The following is a 20,626-nucleotide window of genomic DNA, read 5'->3' on the forward strand; positions in this document are numbered from 1 at the left end:
CATTCGACTTCACAAATTTTGTAGCAATATCTCCCGAGAGTATCTTTTCTCTAACAAAGTGATAGTCAATCTCGATGTATTTAGTTCTCTCATGGAACACTGGATTTGACGCAATATGAAGAGCAGCTTGATTATCACACACAAGTCCCATCTGACTAATCTCACCAAATTTCAACTCCTTGAGCAACTGTTTGATCCAAATTAGCTCACATGTGGCCATAGCCATTGCTCGATATTCTGCTTCTGCACTAGACCGAGCAACCACATTTTGTTTCTTGCTCTTCCAAGACACCAAATTTCCTCCTACTAAGACACAATATCCAGACGTAGAACGTCTATCAGAAGGTGATCCTGCCCAATCAGCATCTGAGTATCCAACGATCTGCTCATGGCCTCGATCCTCAAACAATAAGCATTTGCCTGGAGCTGATTTTATATACCGAAGAATGCGGACAACTGCATCCCAATGACTATCACAGGGAGAATCCATAAACTGACTCACAACACTCACAGGAAAGGAAATGTCAGGTCTAGTCACTGTGAGGTAATTTAATTTACCAACCAACCGCCTATATCTTGCAGGATCGCTAAGAGGCTCCCCCTGTCCTAGCAGAAGTTTAGAATTCGGATCCATCGGAGTGTCAACAGGTCTACAACCTGTCATTCCTGTCTCCTCAAGAATATCTAAGGCATACTTCCGTTGTGAGATCACAATACCTGAGTTAGACTGAGCGACCTCAATACCCAGAAAATACTTTAATCTGCCCAGATCCTTAGTCTGAAAGTGCTGAAAGAGATGGTGCTTCAACTTACTAATAGCATCCTAATCATTGCCGGTAATAACAATATCGTCAACATAAACGACCAGATAAATACAGAGATTTGAAGCAGAATGTCGACAAAATACAGAGTGATCAGCTTCACTACGAGTCATGCCAAACTCCTGAATAACTGTGCTGAACTTACCAAACCAGGCTCGAGGAGACGGCTTTAGACCATAGAGGGACCGATGCAACCGACATACAAGGCCACTAGACTCCCCCTGAGCAACAAAACCAGGTGATTGCTCCATATAAACCTCATCCTCAAGGTCACCGTGGAGAAAAGCATTCTTAATGTCCAACTGATAGAGAGGCCAATGGCGAACAGCAGCCATGGATAGAAAAAGGCGGACTGATGCAATTTTAGCCACGGGAGAGAAAGTATCACTGTAATCGAGTCCAAATATCTGAGTATATCATTTGGCAACAAGACGAGCCTTAAGTCGATCAACCTGGCCATCTGGACCAACTTTGACTGCATACACCCAACGACAACCAACAGTCGATTTACCCGAAGGAAGAGGAACAAGCTCCCAAGTACCACTTGTATGTAAAGCAGACATCTCGTCAATCATAGCCTGTCGCCATCCGAGATGAGACAGTGCTTCACCTGTAGACTTAGGGATGGAAACAGAGGACAAAGATGACACAAATGCACAATGGGATGATGAGAGACGATGGTAACTTAAACCGATATAATGAGGATTAGGATTAAGTGTGGACCGTACACCTTTTCGTAGTGCAATCGGTTGATTAAGAGGAGACAAGTCTGAAGTATTAGCAGGGTCAGGTGCAGGACGTGAATCAGCTGGGCCTGATGCTGGGGGTGGACGACGATGATAAGTCAGGAGTGGTGGAGTTGTAGAAGGTTGAACTAGACTAGGCGGTGGCACTGGAGCTATAGTTGGTGGCACTGGACTAGGTGGTGGCACTGGAGCTATAGTTAGTGGAACTGGACTAGGTGGTGGCACTGGACTCGGTGGTGACACCGGAGCTATAGGTGGTGGAGCTGTAACTGGAACTGTAGGTGGTGGAGCTGTAACTGGAACTGTAGGCGGTGGAGCTATGGAGGAACATGAATGGGAGATAGGGACTGAATCTCCAAAAGAAAGAACGGGTAGCACCTCAGAAATATATAAGCGATTAACTGGACCTGTGAAGTATGATTGGGTTTCAAAGAAGGTAACATCAGAAGACATAAGAAATCGCTGAAGGTCAGAAGAATAACATCGATATCCCTTTTGCGTTCTCGAGTAACCCAGAAATATGCACTTAAGAGCACGAGGAGCTAACTTATCTTTTCCTGGAGTAAAGTCATGCACAAAGCACGTACTCCCAAAGACACGGGGTGGAAGAAAGAACAAAGATAAGTGGGAAAATAGGACAGAGAATGGAACTTGATTTTGGATACCTGAAGATGGCATACGATTAATAAGGTAACAAGATGTAAGAACTGCCCAAAAACGCAGCGGAACATAAGATTGTATGAGTAGGGTACGAGCAGTTTCAATAAGATGTCTATTCTTTCTTTCAGCTACCCCATTTTGTTGGGATGTGTACGGACAAGATGTTTGATGAATAATCCCATAGGAGTTCATAAACTGCTGAAATGGGGAAGACAAATACTCTAGGGCATTATCACTACGAAATGTGCGGATAGAAACCCCAAATTGATTTTGAATTTCAGCGTGAAAGGTCTGGAAAATAGAAAACAACTCAGATCGATTTTTCATCAAAAATGTCCAAGTGCACCTGGAATAATCATCAATGAAGCTAACAAAGTAGCGGAATCCTAAGGTAGAACTAACCCGACTAGGACCCAAGACATCTGGATGGACTAAAGTAAAGGGTGACTCTGCTCGATTATCAAGACGCCGCGGGTAATGGGAGCGGGTATGCTTACCGAGCTGACACGACTCACACTCTAGAGTGGACAAGTGAGATAAGCCAAGTACCATTTTCTAAAGTTTTGACAAACTGGGATGTCTTAACCGTTTATGTAATAAATCTGGTGAATCAGTAACGGGACAAGTTATTGGAGGAACACAAGGTGCGAGTCCATGTGATTTTGCAAGGATAAGGTAATATAGTCCATCTGTTTCACGTCCGGTACCAATGATCCGCCCTGTACTGCGTTCCTGTATAAAAACAAGGTCATCAAGAAATAAAACAGCAGATTTAAGTGATTTGGCTAAGCGACTAAGGGCTATGAGATTAAAAGGACTACCAGGAACATAAAGGACTGAGTCTAAAGGTAAGGAAGGAAGCGGACTTGCTTGACCTATTGCAGTTGTCATGGCTTGAGACCCATTGGCCATTGTGACTGTTGGAAGAGATTGAGAATATGAAATACTAGTGAAAAGAGATTTGTTACCAAAAATATGATCAGATGCACCTGAATTAATGACCCAAGACTCGAAAGGTGAAGATTGGGAGACACAAGTCATGCTACTATTTGTTGGAACAACGGAGGCTAATCCTGAAGTTGTCTGTTTACGTGCTTTGTGCTGAAGGAACTCAATATAATCCGGTAAAGAAACCATCTGGATTGGATTTAATGCATTCGATCCAACGAATTGTGAGTCTAAGGCTTCTAATAAGAATGACATTATAATGTTCACGCCGGAAAAGGTCAGAAAATTGTTTGGAAATCACTGTTTCACTGTTATTGTTCACCGGAAACACTGTAGCTCGCCGGAAAATAAAAAAGTCGTTGGAATCTGATGTAAACTTGATGGGTAGGCTCGGAAAAGCAAGACGATTACTCTGTCCAAAAGAAACTTTCTCCAAAATCTGGCCGGAAACACTGTAGCTCGCCGGAAAATTCCAAAGTTGTAGGAATTTGTCAGGGATAGCAATGGTCGACTCGGAATTGCTGTGCGAGTGACCTTTCCTGAAGGAAGTTCGTCCGAAAATGGCGGGAAGGGGTCCCACGCGCCCGGCGCGTGCACAGATCTCGCTGGAAAATCTTGAGTTTGCCCGGCGCGTGAGGGCGCATGGCAATGAGTTTTCCGGTGGGTTTTTTGGGATTTGGTCGCTGGGCTACGGCGGACCTTGTGGTGGTGTTGGTTTGTTCACAACACCGATAAATAATGACTTTGACGCAAACAGTCACTTAGGTCACCGGAAAATTACACGGTGACGACTGATTTCTTCCCGGATGTCGTTGGAATGACGCACAACGATTATTATCTCACCAATGCTCTGATACCATGTGAGAATGCACGGGAGAAAAACTTATTGACTAATTAGTTGACAATGATACAGTGAGCCCTATACATACAATACATGTCTTACTCCTAATACATAGGGGATTAGGGTTATTTACTACTATTAATACAATGAAACTAACATTACCTTTTAAGTCTTGGCGGCACATTCTTATCTTCACAAGAAATACCAAATGCCTTATTGATTGACATACTAGTTATCCCACTCTTGTAATTCCTTTAAATTGTAATATTAATTTTTCACCATATAAATGAGTCCGTGAAAATAGTAACTAAGATTTAGCTTCCTTCTCGAACTCAATAACATAGAAAGCGATCTGAAATTCTTACCCCTCTTATAGAATATCACCAGTTTCTATAAAAAGAAATAATCCATCTACCACATTTATCAACTATATTCTCTTTAAAAAATGTAGAGCATTGCTCTAGCACAAATAAAAAATTTCATTGTTAATTTCTGCTTGATTCTATCCACATGCTATGGTATACTAACAAAAAATACAAATACATCTGTGCCGATCATGTACTTGAATAAGTGGAAAATAAAATCTTATATTTTCGCATTGTTCAATGGAAGGTCTTATATTAACAAATCTAAAATTCTAAACCACAACTATGATATTTTTTATAAGCCTAAACCACACTTGGAGATATTAACCGTTATTAGATCAAAGAAGAAAAAGCTTTTTTGAAACTTCAGAAAAAATATTTAGCAACCCATCTCACTAAGTTGTACCTTTTATAATTAATATTTTTAATAAAAAGCAAAAACAAAACGTTGAGTAAATCCAAAGAAATGAAAGCAGAGAACATTTTTGTCTTGCTTCAACAAACTCTAAGATTATTGAAGCTCTTCCATGCACAGCACCACCCCTTCAAATCCACCTCTCTGTTTTAAACTTCTTTCTTTTATCTTAAATATATAGCAGGTTCTCAGGTAGGCATTTGAAAAGGATCTTAGAGAAATGTTCCATGAATGAATTCACAACAACAAAATAATTATGCCCCATTTAAAACTAGTCAGCTCAGCTCAGCTCGAATCTCACCTCATTTCAAACTAGTCGGTTCGCCTGGGACTCATCAATATTCACTCCACTCCATTAGGACCCGCTTAATTTCAATAATAATTTGTCTCTAGAGACATATATGGTTGCTCTAGAAGTTCTCCATATTTTCTATCTACATACAAAACGTTAAACAAACCAGAGAGACTCTTGACAATCACCGAACATAAGTGTACTTCTAACATGACTAACTCTTAACCTCAACTTATTGGTTATAATGGTATTGCCTAATATGCCTTTTGTTTTTATTGTGTTTTGTTTTCAATTATGTGCGTCTATATTTAGAGATTGAAAGATCTTTTAAAACAACTTTTCTCAATGTAATTTTAATCAATCTTATCCTTTTTAATACCTTCCGACATCGTAATGTTGCATATGTGGCACCAAAAGAACGGTGTATTTGGAGGTCTACGTCGATGAGTTGTCAAGCGAACAACGTAGAAAAGCACGAGAGGTGTGCAGAGCTTTAAGCACAAAGTGCAATTAAGGCTTAGGGTTTAGCGAAGAGAGGAACTAACGAGAAAAAAAACATAAATGTAAGGGAAGAGAAACTAATCGCTAGATTTAACATGACTAAACCTTAACCTCAGCTAATTGATACAATGTATCGCCTATATTTCTTTTGCTTCTATTGTATTTAGTTCTTATTTATGTATTTTAAAAGATTGTACATCTTTTAAGACAACTTCTCTCAATGTAATTGTATTCCATCTTATCCCCATTTTAACACCTTCAATCATCGTAATGTCACAACTAGAGACTAGCATATTTGGGGTTGTACATAGAATAGCCAAGAAAAGGCATAGAAAAGCCCTAAGGTCTACTGAGCTTTAAGCACAAAAAGCAATCAAAATGCACAACACAGGTTTTGCCGAAGAAAGGAACTAAGGAAGAAAAAAAAAAGAAAAAACATATATGTAATACAAGAAAAACTAAAAATAAATGGGAAAAAAAGGTATTAGGACAGAAGAATTGAAAAACTACAATTAAGAGAAATACAGGAAGTAAAACAACACGTCAATCAAGTTCAAGAAACATTTAACATCTTTTATTTAGATGTAAAGACGAAGTTTACAGCGATTAGTTTTCTTATGCTAGATTTATAATTTGTTATTCCTAATTACTAAACAGTTCATTCATAATGTATTGTTAACAATTGATGTATCACTCTGCCAACAATATTTATTACTAAGTGTTGGTATCGTAATGCCTTAACACAACGATGCCTGCAATATAGCTCCACCCAAGCAAGCGAATGTGCAGAACCTGATTAGCTAGCTTCAAAACTAAAATGCGCCTTAAGCAAGCCTCTAAGAATACTGCTACGTATGACATGGTCATACCATCTCAAGTGACCATATTTCGTTTTATCATCTGAGTGCTACTTGTACTTTATATCAGATGTGCTCAATTCTAATATTGTTTAATAATGTGTGACTGCACATATATCTTATTATTCACCTTTTACATTTTGTGAATATGTTGGGCCTTAGATGCCTAATGCTCAATTTCATATAATATGGCTGGTCACATGACCATTATTTCTTTGATGAAGTCTGGTCTCATAACCATTATGTTCAACTTGTCTTTCACTTTTGTAGGTTTTTCCTATCACATAACACTCCTCTATTCCAGAAATACTGTTTTTGTTCTTTTTTATTTAAATAGTACATAAATCTACAACCAGGGATAACATAGTTTGAATAAAGCCCCAAAGTAAAAATACATTCTGTGTCACTAGGAAAACAAACAGAATTAAACCTACAGCAAAAAAAGATGCCAACATCAAAAACCAGTACAATCTGTGAAATATGTTTTACTTCGATCTTGTCTCATCTTTCAGAGCTTCGATCTATAATCGCATCTTTCTGTAGATTATCTACTTTTTGGTATACCTCGCTTTTCCATTATCAATAAAATAAAACTTTTTATATGGCATTCCCTTCTTCATCAATTCATTATGGGTAAAACTGCATTGCATCATTGGTAATGATATTGACCATTTATGACTTCAGTAAGAGGGACTGAACCTGACATGGTCGAAGATGCAGCTATGGTCTTAAATACGAGTATATAGAAAAGAGAAACTCGGTGCACTAAGCTTTTGCCATGTTGTAATGACTCGGCTGGTCGTTTCGAGAGTTGTAGCCCCGTTTCCCCCATTTCCTGCTTCTTTTGTGTTCTACAGCTGTATTGTGACTTATCGGGTTGCTTGGTTCGGGTTTGGGTTAATTCGGAATGAATTGAGACAGTTAGTCTCTTAATTGGAAATTTAAGTAGGAAAAGTAGACCGGATGTCGACTTACGTGTAAACGACCTCGGATTTGAATTTTGATGGTTCCGTTAGCTCCATTAGGTAATTTTGGACTTACAAGCACATCCGGAATGTAATTTGGAGGTCCGTAGTAGAATTAGGCTTGAATTGGCGAAAGTTGAAATTTTGGCAAATTTGACCGGCAGTGAAAATTTTGTTGTCGGGGTCGGATTTGATTTCCGGAAATTGGAGTAGGTTTGTGGTGTCATTTATGACTTGTGTGTAAATTTTGAGGTCAATCGGATGTGGTCTGATAGGTTTCGGCGCTATTTGTAGAATTTGGAAGTTTAGAAGTTCATTAGGCTTGAATCCGAGTGTAATTCATGTTTTGATGTTGTTTGAGGTGATTTTAGGATTCGACTAAGTCCATATAACGTTTGGGACTTGTTGGTATGTTTGGTTAAGGTTCTAAGGGCCTCGGGGTGATTTCGGGTGGTTAACGGCTTGATTTTTAGTTGAGGAATGCAGCTGATGTGCTGCTGCTACTGGTGTAACCGCACCTGCGGAGTGGGCACCGCAGGTGCGAGCCCGCAGAAGCGTGGCAAGGATCGCAGATGCGGCCAAGAATGAGATGGGCAAAGGTCGCAGGTGCGAAGACTTTCTCGCACCTGCGATGGTCGCAGAAGCGGGCAGAAGGGCGCAGATGCGAGGTTTATCCGCAGGTGCGATGTGGCTTCCGCACCTGCGATGTGCGCAAATGCGGTCTTGTGATCGCGGAAGCGAGGCAGTGGCTTAAGTGACTTTCCGCAAAAGCGGAGTTTTGACCGCAGATGCGGATAGAGACCCGCAGGTGCGAAAAGCCTGGGCAGGATGTTTAAAAACAAGGGTTCGCGATTTTAGTCTTATTTCAACATTTTGGACTCGGACATAGGCGATTTTGGAGAGAATTTTCGAGGGGATTTTTGAGGTAAGCTTCTTGTACTCGTTTTTTATCATAAATCTTGATTTCCCATTGTTTTTCCCATCTAGATTGTGTAGTGTTGAGGTAAAATTTGGGGGTTTGAGGCTAGGGATTTGGAAAATTAATTTTGGGATTTGGATGACCATTTGGTGTTGGAAATGAATTTTGGGGATTTGGATGACCATTTGGTGTCGGATTTTAGTAGATTTGGTATGGTTAGACTCGTGAGTGAATGGGCTTTCGGGTTTTGTGACTTTTGTAGGATTTCGAGAGCCGATTTCGGATTTTGGCTATAATTTAGTAGATTTCTTGTGGAATTGATCCCTTTAGCCTTTATTGATTGTATTGTACTACTTGTGGCTAGATTCGGGACGTTTGGTGATCAATTTGAGGGGCAAAGGCATTGCGGAGTAGGATTTTGCCCGGGTTGAGATAAGTAACGCTTTCAAACTTGGTTCTGAGGGTTCGAAACCCCGAATTATGTGTTATGTGACTGGTATTGAGGTGACGGGCGTGCGCCGTGAGAATTGTGACCCGGCTCATTCCATGGCATTGTATAGTGACTCTATCTTGTTGATATCTGTGATTTCATTATGTGATAAAGTAATTGAGTTGTAAATCATGCTTGATATCATGTTTAGGCTTTATGCTAGTACTGTGGGACCCCTAGTGGTCGTTTCTTGTTGTCATCTCACTGATTTCATTGACATCATGTACTCAGTCACGTTCATGCATTTCATATCATATCTCAGTCTCGGTTGTTATTTATTGATACATCATATCATCGTTTCGGGCTAGTTTTCATGACATTGTGAGCCCCTGAGTGAGACTGAAGAGATTGATGACTGAGAGAGGCCGAGAGCCTAATTATGAGTGACAGTTATGGGATCGGGTTGCACGCCGCAGCGGTTATATTGATGTTATGTTAGCGCTTGGGCTATAGGTGCCCCTCCGGAGTATGTAACACACTCCCAGTGAGCGCGGATGATATTATTGAGGGATGGATCTTCCCTGGACATGGATCTTGTCCAAAGTACTTGACACCTGGAGATGGATCTTCTCCATAGGGCTGGATTGGCCTTACTCGGTACTAGGTGACTTATAGTCAGTGATGTATATATTCCGAGATGGATATTCCCTGGGTCATACAGGCCATATACAGTACCGAGTGGTTAAGCATTTGAGAGTTTGAACACATGCAGCTGACAGCATGGTGCATCACGTACAGTATGTGCATTGGCATGTAGAGATAGCAGAATTATATTCTTTATATTGTTCGGATCTGATGTACTTTACTTTTTTGAGTTGCTTATTTAATTTGAAAGCATGCTTACATTTCTGCACAGTTATTTCTATTTTATATGTATTGGTTGAGCTCGTCACTGCCTTTCAGTCCAAAGTTTGGACTTATTACTTACTAAGTTGGATGTACTCACGTTACTCCATGCACCTCGTGTGCAGATCCAGGCGCTTCTGGTCACGGCGGTGGTTGTTGATTGAGGCTTCAGAGCTCGGAGACTACCAAGGTAGCTGCACGGCGTTCGCTGGCCTTGACTCTACTTCTTTATAACTGGTTGTATTTCAGTTTATTTCTCTAGACTCTGTAGTGGACTGTATTCTAATTTAGACGTTTATGTACTCAGTGACACCCCGGTTTTGGGTTAGATTGTATCGTATTTTGGGATTTATTCTGTTTTCAAAAGTTTTCTTTAATGTTAACTACTTCCGGCTTTATTTTCAAGTTATTATTATTGTGATGAGTTGTTAAGTAGAGGCTGGTCTAGTTTCACGATTAGCGCCATCACGCCAGTTGATTCGGCTCGTGGCACATGCACAGTTTGACAAAGGGCCAAACAACATTAGCTTATTGTACACAGCCTTCCATACATCTCAGCAAAAGGTTTCTACATTTTGAACCCATGACCTCCAAGCCACACGGCGGCAACTCTTGCCATTGTGACAAGGCCCCGCTCCTCTAAGTACGAATATACATACTATAAGAAAATATAAGTATATACACTTGAAAACAATTAACAATTTACTCTGATAGTTGTACAAAATAGCAAGGCAACCTAGATCAAGAACTTTTGACCTTCCACTTATGTTTTGGCAATCTACTAGTAAGGTCCCACTCGTAGTTAAATTAGTAGATATATAGAAGTATCGTCTGTTATTGGCCATATAATCCAACATCGATGAAAGCAATTATGTAACAAAAGACAAATACTAACTTAGCTACCACAAACTGAGAAGACACTCTCATCCATTGTATTAAGGAATTTTAGCCGCAAGCAGAGGCGGATCTAGGATTTCTAGTACATGGTTGCACTACAAAAAAAAAAAAAGATAAAACCTTCAACACCATTCAACCTTCTTGGAGCATGGGTGCCAGCAGTTACTATTATATCAATTTAAAAAAAATTGTACATAAAATATCTAATTTTACGGAGAGACCATGGGTTCACGCGCCTCATAATTAAGTCTATAAATCTGCCCCTGGCCGCAAGTTAAGTTATGTTCCTCCTAGTAATACTAATAAGGATCACATCTATTTACCCATATTAGTTGTTCAAGTTCTAAAATTAATAATAGACTTAATCAAAACCAAATATGAATATTCTATCAGTAACTGTTTTTAAAGTGTGAGGGCCAAAATTATATTCATTAATAAATAAAGTTTCCAAATGCATGTGTACATGATCGACTCAAAAGCAAGGGCGGACCCACCTAGGGTCAAGCGGGTTCAATTGAATCCCCTTCGTCGGAAAATCTTAACATATATACTTTAAAAGTTAAGTTTAAAAAGCGAAGCCGGGCGTCATTTGTTTTTGTAATGTATTGAATCCGCTTGACCGAAGATACAGAAGCGAAAAGATGGCAAAGCGGGTTCATATATTTCAAGAAGGTCGTGATTTCGAATCCCTGTTGCTATTGTTCTGTGGTTATATATGATTCGTGCGTGAGTTTTACGTATTTACTCCATCCGCACTAGTTTTTCTTTCCTTTCTATTTCGTTCCTTTTTCTTTTTCTTTTTCTTTTTCTTTTTCTTTTTCTTTTTCTTTTTCTTTTTCTTTTTCTTTTCCTTTTCTTTCTATTTTACTTTGCAAATGTATGTATTTTACTTGTTTTCTTTATTCTCATCTAATAAGAGTCATTTAAAAGCTCATTTTATGTTTTAAGAAATTAAAACTTGGTGATTTTGTGTCTATTTAATAAATTTGTTAAAATATGCAAGTATAATGATTTTATATTATTTATACTTTATTGATTCAATATTAATTTAACTTATGTTCAAATTAAATGTTTTGGATTCCATCGGAATTGTTAGCTTATAAGTTCCTTTTCTTTAATAATTTGTGTTGGTATGCTTATAACTCTTTATACTTGTTGTCTTCTTCTCAGTAAATAACAACTTTGCTATTTATAAACAAGAAATAGATTTTTCTTAGAATCAATAAAATTTTACATTTATTAAATAGATTTTTTTAAGTTTAAAAGGCAGTTGATATTTCTCAAATTTAAATGGAGGAATACATATGCGACTACTTAAACTTGTCCAATATTTTTATCTAGCTATCTCAACTGAGGCTTATTCCTATTAGATACTCAAGTTTTATTGAATATGTGTCTATTAAACATAACAAGCTGACATGGCAAAAAGAAAAAAATCTCACTAATTTTAGGGCGCGTGAGTAATTCAAAATTCTCATTTTTTCTTTTCTTTTATTTTTTAAAATAATAATTTTTCAGAAACCACTGTTCCACCACAGCCGCCGCCACAAAAATTCAGCCACCATAAAAGTTCGACCATCACAAAAATCAAACCACCACAAACACTTCTAGCCGGTGTTCTTTTTTCAGAAGCACCATCAACACCATTGCTCTATTACCGCGGCCACCACAAGAAATTCAGCCGTCAACGAAATTCGACTGCCACAACTACCTCTAGTCAACGTCCATTTTCTCTTCTCTTTAAATCACCACCATGAGCACACCACTAGATATCCTCCTTAAATCACCATAAAACTCCTTTAAAGCGAGTGACAGTGGGGAGAGAGGGAGGAAGAAGAAAGGGATTTTGTGAAAATAAAAGAAGAAAGGTAGGGTACTGGGTGGGGGAAGAAGAAAGGGAAGGTGGGAGGGAGAAGAAAATATTTTCTGAAAAATGGAAGAAAAAAGGGAGGATGGGAAGGGGGACTTGGTGCAACCGTAGAAGGGCTTGCGGCGCCTGTGACAGTAGAGGGGTTGGGCAGGGTTTTCTTATCCTTTTTTAATAGATTTTCCTTTTCCTTTTTTGCTAAAAAGTATTTTATAATTTATTAACGCCAAAAGCCATGTGACTTTTTTCCCTTTGATAATTTTTGCCACGTCAATGCTTGTGAAGTACACGTACCATACTTTTTTTACTGATCAATTTTGTGTGTATAATAGGCACGTATGCAATAAAGCTAGTGTATCTAATAGGAACAAACCTCAATTGAGGTAGCTAGATTAAAGTATTGGACAAGTTTAAGTAGCCGCATATGTATTCCGCCAATTTAAATTAAATTAGAGAGATAAATACAAATATTAAATTAACGTTTTACAGTTTTTGTTAAAACAAATTAAAAAATTCAACGTTATTTAATAACTAGCGAGCGCAAACTCCAAGTTCAAAATGGTTTCACCTTGAGTATGAGTTATGAACAACGAAAAAGGAATGCACATACATAAATCACATTTGCCGGGCTCAACGACGTCCATATTTTTATTTATCGTCGTTTCAGATTGAACCCGCTTGTATAAAATTCTGGGTCCGCCACTGCTCACAAACCATGTCCAAAACATATATGTGCATAGTGTAAAAAGGATGAAATATACCTGATGTGTGTCTCCAAGCTGTCGCACCATGTGATCCTGTAGGCTGACCAGAAGCAGGCAATAATGACTCGTCAAAGATAAGATTAGCTGGAAGGACTGAAGGAAGAGGGCGACCTTCCCTGTGCCGCTCCATCAGGTAAAGTGCAATGCAGAATTCCCTCAAAGAAAGCATGCTGTCATTGTCTTGATCCGATAAATCCCACACCTGTTTTAAGACCTCTGATAAACCAAAAGCAAGCTGCTTTAATGTCCCAACGGACCAAGTAAACACCAGCTTGGCTTTAAGATAGAGACCAAGATATTCTAAGATAATTGTAGGCAAGATTCTCAAAAGAGTAAGAGATATGCTATCACACTCTAAGTAGGTCGTATAAACAATGTCCCAAAGAGCCAAGTGACCAATAGCTTAGCATTGTGACACAGCAAGTACAATGCCTCAAAGCAATTGTAGCGACAAGTCTCAAAGAAGTGAGAATGATATGCTTTTACCACTAATTTGTTGTTCCTTTTTTTAACACGGTATGCTCTACCACTGCTGTTTACTAACATTGTAAGTTTTTGTTGCAAAAGCTACTAGCTGTTGAACGGAAACTGTAAAGCTAGGAAACCTAAAGTAAAAGCCCCAAGAATGGAACTTCTTTGTTCAGGGAAGAAATGTACTTGGTGAATTCCATTTTCTGTCCAGTTTATACTCTATACGACGGCTTTCTTATTATCATAAAAATTATATTTCATATTTGTTTTTTAGGATATTAGAAGTAATTATGGTAGTCGCAGTAAGTTTCAGATTATTAGTCACTTCAACAGCATACATGGTCCAAATGTGTCTTTAGTAATCAATGGTCTTTATCAAAAAAATTGTTATGCTCAATGTTGTTATCCTCAAGTCCCACTTTTTCTCGCAATCCATTTGCAGCTTAATCCAAATTCACCCACTTGTAAGGTGCTCAACAGAGTGAATTACACCTTTTAACAAGCAATAATGCAGTGTCCACAGGACCTACTTTATATACAAAGTAAAACAATTATTTTCTTCTATCTCTAGAAATACGATTGGGACTAAAATTAACTCGTTAATCTCCGTGCCTAGCATGTAAAATTAATGGACAGACTACTACTATTATGATGTTAAGATTCTTTATGGGAAGGCAACTTCTACCAGTAACTAATCTATAGATGACAACTGGCTCAATTCCATCAGTGAGGACTTGTCCTATAACAGGACATTTTGGCATAGGTAGAATGTGTTTTTACTAAACTATTTAGACGTAATGGGGAATCTCTATATGCAAGAAGTACACAGTCCCATGACTCTTTCAAAGTGATAGTTCTAATGGCACCGAGTCCATCCTACTAATACTCCGACCAATGATCCAGCAGCAAAAATTTAATTCTGGAAATTAAAATTTCTTCCACAAGACAGTGACTACACCTCTTCCAGTGAGATTCCGGAGATCCAAACTGTTTTTTCTTTTTGGTGACTGAGAAGTCTCCGAGGGCCAATGGCGCACGGTTTGAAACTCGGTGGATAATGGGCCCGTCATTCTACCCTTCTCCACTTAAACACCAAGCTTTTGTCTGTGGCAGGGTTCAAACCTGTGACGTGCGCCTACCCCACACATCACAAGCTGCGCTCTTACCACTATACCAAAGCCCTGTGGGCTTCCGGCGATCCAAAATTTTCGGACAACTTTTCGACAACCATTTCCTTTTCAATGACTCTTTCTATATAAGCAAATCAAGTTGGTTTCCCTAAGACAAGTAAAGTGAAGTAAATATCAAGAGAAAGGGAAAAACTAACAAGAGAAGTAAACATAAGTCAGAAAAGGATAGAGCCATTTGCTGAAGTTTTGAGCAGTTTGAATCCAATAAACAGTTCAAGAGGCATATAGCAAACCTAAGCGCTTACTCTTAGTAACAAGAAGGATCTAACAGAAGGACACGGAATCTCAGAGCAAAATCAGAGAAAGCAAATCTCACCTCAAGGCAGCTTCCAACTTAGAAACAGGCTCCGTGCCTCTGTGCCAGTAATTTTTCCATCCCTGTCTGTGTCCACTGCCATAAATACTTTGCAATACTTCTGATAGTCAGACTGCGTGATCCTTGGCCACGGAAGCTGAGACTGGCCAGGAAGAGAATTTCTAGCTGCACTAGGAATTGCAGCAGAACTTTGCACTTGAACCTGTTGATTTGGTCTCACAATCAAATGAGCTTGCTGATGCTGGTGAACCAGTTGCTGAGGAAGTGTAGTCTGCGAATCAATTGAGCTAGCCTTTATAGGAGGTTGGGGCCCTGTAGGTGCTGGGACTGTGGCTGATGAAACTGCGGAAGATATAGTTGGTGTGGAGCTTTGCTTGGGTTGAACTGATGCAACTGAAAAAACATCTCCAAAGAGCGACTCCGATGGAAATCCATTTCCTGCAACTGGAACGGCTTTAGGAACTTTGGCATCAGGCAGGTTACCATGCGACAAAGTTGCATCATTTGATTTTGATAGATCTGGTTGCAGTGATGACGTGGTTGCTTGATGGGTTTGTTGTGCAGAAGGCGTCAATGCAACAAGACCAAATGCATCCTGACTTCTAGAACTGACACTTGTATTTGGGGCTTGGGAACCAGGACCTGCTTGTGAGCCACCATTCCGACCAGCAGGCAAATCAGTGGAACTGGGAGGGCGAGAAGCTACAACAGTACTTCCAACTAGCATTCCTTGACCAGAAATATTTGGTTGAGATTGGAAACCAGGGCTTGGATTCGAGGGCCGAGGAGGCCTCATGTAATGACTTTGCTGAGCTGGTAAGCCGTGTTGACCCCTAATGCCAAAAGTTTGAGCTGCTGTTGGAGTAGCACCACTAACTGGAGGAACTGCAGCCCCAACCTTATTAGTTGGTTGGGGAACGGGTACAGCTGCAAGGTTTATTTGGGGGGCAGGAATTTTAGCTGAAGCTGGAGTGAATAGCGCAGCCTTCACTATTTCTGGAGTCAACTCTCGCTTTTGTGCCACTGTGACGAGCTTAAGAGCATTATAAAATTCTTGGCGACCAAGGAACCCAGTACGACTTTGATCAGCATAGGTCCATATCTACATAAAGCAAAAGAAAATGTGAAATTTAGTATTAAAAATAAATTAGTACATCGATACTCCAGATATCTAACAAGAGTCACAGCGACTACACAAACTACTTCTTCCCCAACTTGACTACGTTGAACTTGATACCTAGACCTGACTCTAGCAAGCAGCATATTAATTGTAGAGCTACTTAATCCAACACCAGCTAGAATATCAAGACACGGTTCACCAAGCACAGGCTGAACCACAAAGCTATTTGCCACTCTTTTTTCCTCTGCTCAAGTTTACTAAAACATATTTTACTAACTAGGTCCTGGGTTCACCAGTAAGCATTCTTCTTTCTCTCAGTTTGTGGACCACTATTATGTATTATTAGAATTGAAACTGAAGGTTTCAAATTATCAAAACATAGCTATGGTTGTGACAGTTCTTGTAAAAAAAAAATCATCTCACCACTGGAAGAAACTTTTCAGTATCTATTATCCATTATCATAATTGCTCAAGTTCCTGAAAATTAGTTCGGTATAATAACTGCAAAAACTTACTTTTTGCCAAACAACTGAATAACCATATATTCCATCTCAGTGCACCCCCTTATACCTATCATGCGACAAATTAGCAGCTAAAATGATCTAAAAAATTATACCTAACATACTTCAAAAAATAGAACAAGAAAAAAAAATTGAAGTACGTAGCAATCACGTGAACTTCATGGCTATGTGAAACAGTTCAAACTTAAGCGCGTTGAAACAGGACCAGCTTGCCTAATTATGAAAACTTGGTAGCATAACAAAAATTATATTAATTCTATTTCTTCTTATTACACGGCTGGTGGAAAAAAACCAAAATGCAGAAATGAAAAAACCTGAGCGAGGACTGGTTGAGGCAAATTGGAGCCTTTGAAAAAGGCAACAGCCTCAGGGCCACTGATCCGACCATCCTGATCCAAATCAGCTCGCCGAAAATAGGCCTCAAATTGATCCATATTCGGCGAAGCCATTAGTAAATTGATATGTCGCTTTTACAAATCCTTCCAACTTATTGCGACACTGAATTAGATCTGCGAGTAAAGCAAGCGTTATCGACTCATTTTATGAATGATATAAAATTCGAAGGGTTCTAGAAGATCCGACGAGTTCGCCGACGGCGACTTGCCGGTGGAGTAGCGGCCGGTGGGGCGGGAGATAGAGAGGATGATGTGGTAAAGTGAGAAAAAACAGTGCATCCACCGTGGTAGTTTGTTTGTCTTTTGATCAAAGCTTTGCTTTCATTTCAATGGATGGTGTTCTTCATCAATTAAATTATTATGCTGGATTCTTTTCGTTTTAATCCTTTTTGCCATAAATATTGAATTTTCTCAAATTCGATTGATGAAACACATTGAGCGAAAACAATAATGCCAATTATTTTGCAGCAAAAGTATAAGAATATTTTATAACCTAGTAACAGCAAAGGATTGTCTTATTCCCTCCTATTAGGATTAGGACCTCTTTCCTTATATTTTTAATGGAAAAAAGTTTTGATACTTTTATATATTACTTTCAAAAACGTTTTTTATTTCTCATTTGGTATTCTTATTGAAACTTCGGACCAATTCAAATTCACGAAAACTCATTAAAGGGTTAGTACTCTTATTAAGATATTTTTCACACACAAGCTCGAAAAAAAAATTCTAATTAAGGATGATAGTTCTCGTTCGAACTAAATATAAAAAAAAAAAAGCTTAAGGCTTGAAATGAAATAGAGATTCTTTCTCCCAACGTAAGCAATAGCACACAAAAGGCAATAAAAAGACACAAATAGATTTTCAACCTTAATAGTTGGGAAAGGGAGCAAGTACATGATTTTATTCTCACCACAATCTTAATAAATAGGGAAAATACATAAAGTACTCATTAAACGTGTCCGAAAAAATCATTTATACACCCAAACTTTATGGGCGACCTTTTACCCCCTCATTCTTGATTGAAGTGTATTAATGATCTCCCTGAAATTAAAAAACCACTTTTATACTATAAAGTGTTACACACGCCCCTGCCACGTCAGAACCACATAAATGTCATCTAAAAAAAATTCTCGTTTTTCCTTTTCTTTTTTTCTTTTGAAATTTTTCCAATTTATCCATCACCCTCCTCCGTTTTCTGTAAGATCCACCAACACCCATATTCCACCATGAAACATCAAAGCTCAAACTGCCCAAGAAAACTTTATTTCTTGACTTTCTTTTTCTCTAATATAATTTATAATTTATTACATAAAAATATTAAAATTATTAAACTTGAATGTCAAATTAGTTACCCAACTGCCCCGTCATTCCACATATCCTTTGAAATTCATCCATGGTCAAATCTCAAATCAAGATCCACTTGATTTTTTCTTTCTATATCTTAAATTTTAATCTTCGTAAATGATTTTATGTGAGACTGTTTCATCGGAATTTTATTTGCTGATAGTCTTTTAGCGAATTTTTTTGTCCGACAAACCCAATTGCTTTACTTTTTTTCCCTTTTCCTTCTCGTTTTCTCTCTTCCTCTTTTTTCTGTCAAATCCTTCTAATTAACTTAGCATCAAAGATGCTGCTGGATATAGTGGTTGCATTAACAATAGAATTTTATAGTTTTCACCATTTAAATGTTGTACCAGTTTTTTATTGCTACTCTAGCTTCTTTTCATCTACTCAAATACTAGTGAAAAGGGAGTTCCAAATAGATCCAGAACAACAAAAGGTGTGTTTGGAAAAAAATGATAGAGATGATTTTTGTTGTTGCCTTGTTGGTTCATAAAGTCAGGTCATTTTAATTGCAGGGAAGAAGAAAAGGAAGAAAGTTAAAGAGCAGAGAAGAAAAAAGAACAAAAAATAAAACGAAAAGATTAAGAAAAACTTAAATTTAATTAAAAATGATATTTGTGAAAGCTAATTCATTTTAACTTCTTTTTTTGCCTGCCATGCTCTTTTAAGAAAGTGTAAATACGATCTCTGCCAACTCACCTCTAAGGAGGATAATTAATACACTTCGATCAAGAATGAGGGGGTAAAAGGTCGCCCATAAAATTTAGATGGGTAAATAATTTTTCCGAACAAGTTTAATGTGTACTTTATGCATTTTCTCTAATATATATCTCTATGTCATGATCAAAATACTACGCACACAGCCAACGACTGAAAGGGGCAAAGATCTTATATATTTCATTACAATATTTTGTGGTATTTTCTAAAGATTGAGGGGTGATAATAATATCTTGAAACCTAGCCGTTGACTCAAAAGGCTAAAAGATAAAAGAGCTTAACTTTTATGAAAATCAAATTATCCTAAATGGGAAAAAGTCAATATTGGGTTGTTTCTAGAAAAATAACAGAATTTAACGTTATTGCATTTGAAAAATGAAAGATAAAGAAACATTGGACCAGTGAATACGAGGTCCATTTTCTCCACTTTCTTTTCTTGTCTTGTGTGTATCCTTTTCATCGTATGCGAATAGGCCATAAATACACAGGTCTAAAATAAAAGTTTACAATGCAGAAGTGTATAATGTGGAAACAAAGTTATAAATGTACATATCGATAGACGAAAATGGATAAATGTTGAAATGTATTTTCCTAAAATAAAATATTTAAGTCGTATGGTGAATGAAAATGACAGTTGAACATACCATAACTTTGGACTTCAATATCGTATACGGTTAAAACCGGGTCTATCCAATTTTACTATTTGATCGAGGCCAGAGAATTGCACCAAAGGCCAGTCTCGTAGTGGATCAGACCAGGGCACGAAGACGAGGCATCAAGTTTGAGAATCGAGGTGCCTGTCGGGATCGAGGCCAGCAATGATCGAGATCAAACATGGCAGACTTCGAGCAAAGGGCAATAATGGAAAAGCGAGATATCCGTAGCCGGTCGAAGATCATGGTGGAAATCCCGGAACAGATCAAATCAAGGCGATTGTTTAGGCTAAACATGAGATTTACTTCCGTAATTAGAATTGTACCATAGATAGGATTCTTATACTATTTAAAGAGGGTTCTGATCATTTTGTAAACACCTTACATTGACACGTATCAAAGCAATACAATACTTTCTAGCTTATATTCCTGTTAATCAGATTGTTATATTTTAACTATTCTTACATCGATTAGTTCGAGGGTATTCAAACTCGAGGGATGAATTCCGTTCAAATACTGGTTTGCTTAATTTTATTGTTGATTTCTATTATTACTCTTTACATTTATCAATTGGTATTAGGTGAAATCACGGGTCCTTAAAAGCATATTATAAGTTGAATTGTTATCCAATTTTAAGGGTAAACAGTTTGGCGCCCACCGTGGGGTTAAGGATAATAGTGATTGCTTGGTATTAATTCTCGTAAC

At 38.3% G+C, this 20,626-nt stretch overlaps 1 pseudogene; it reads right to left on the reverse strand.

Moving 5' to 3' along the window:
• Positions 1 to 17,557, reverse strand: part of LOC107770364 (uncharacterized) — a 31,861-nt pseudogene extending 14,304 nt beyond the window's left edge.
• Positions 17,558 to 20,626: the final 3,069 nt, after the last annotated feature.

Source organism: Nicotiana tabacum, chromosome 3 (genome assembly GCF_000715075.1).
Source record: "Nicotiana tabacum cultivar K326 chromosome 3, ASM71507v2, whole genome shotgun sequence".
NCBI lineage: Eukaryota > Viridiplantae > Streptophyta > Magnoliopsida > Solanales > Solanaceae > Nicotiana > Nicotiana tabacum.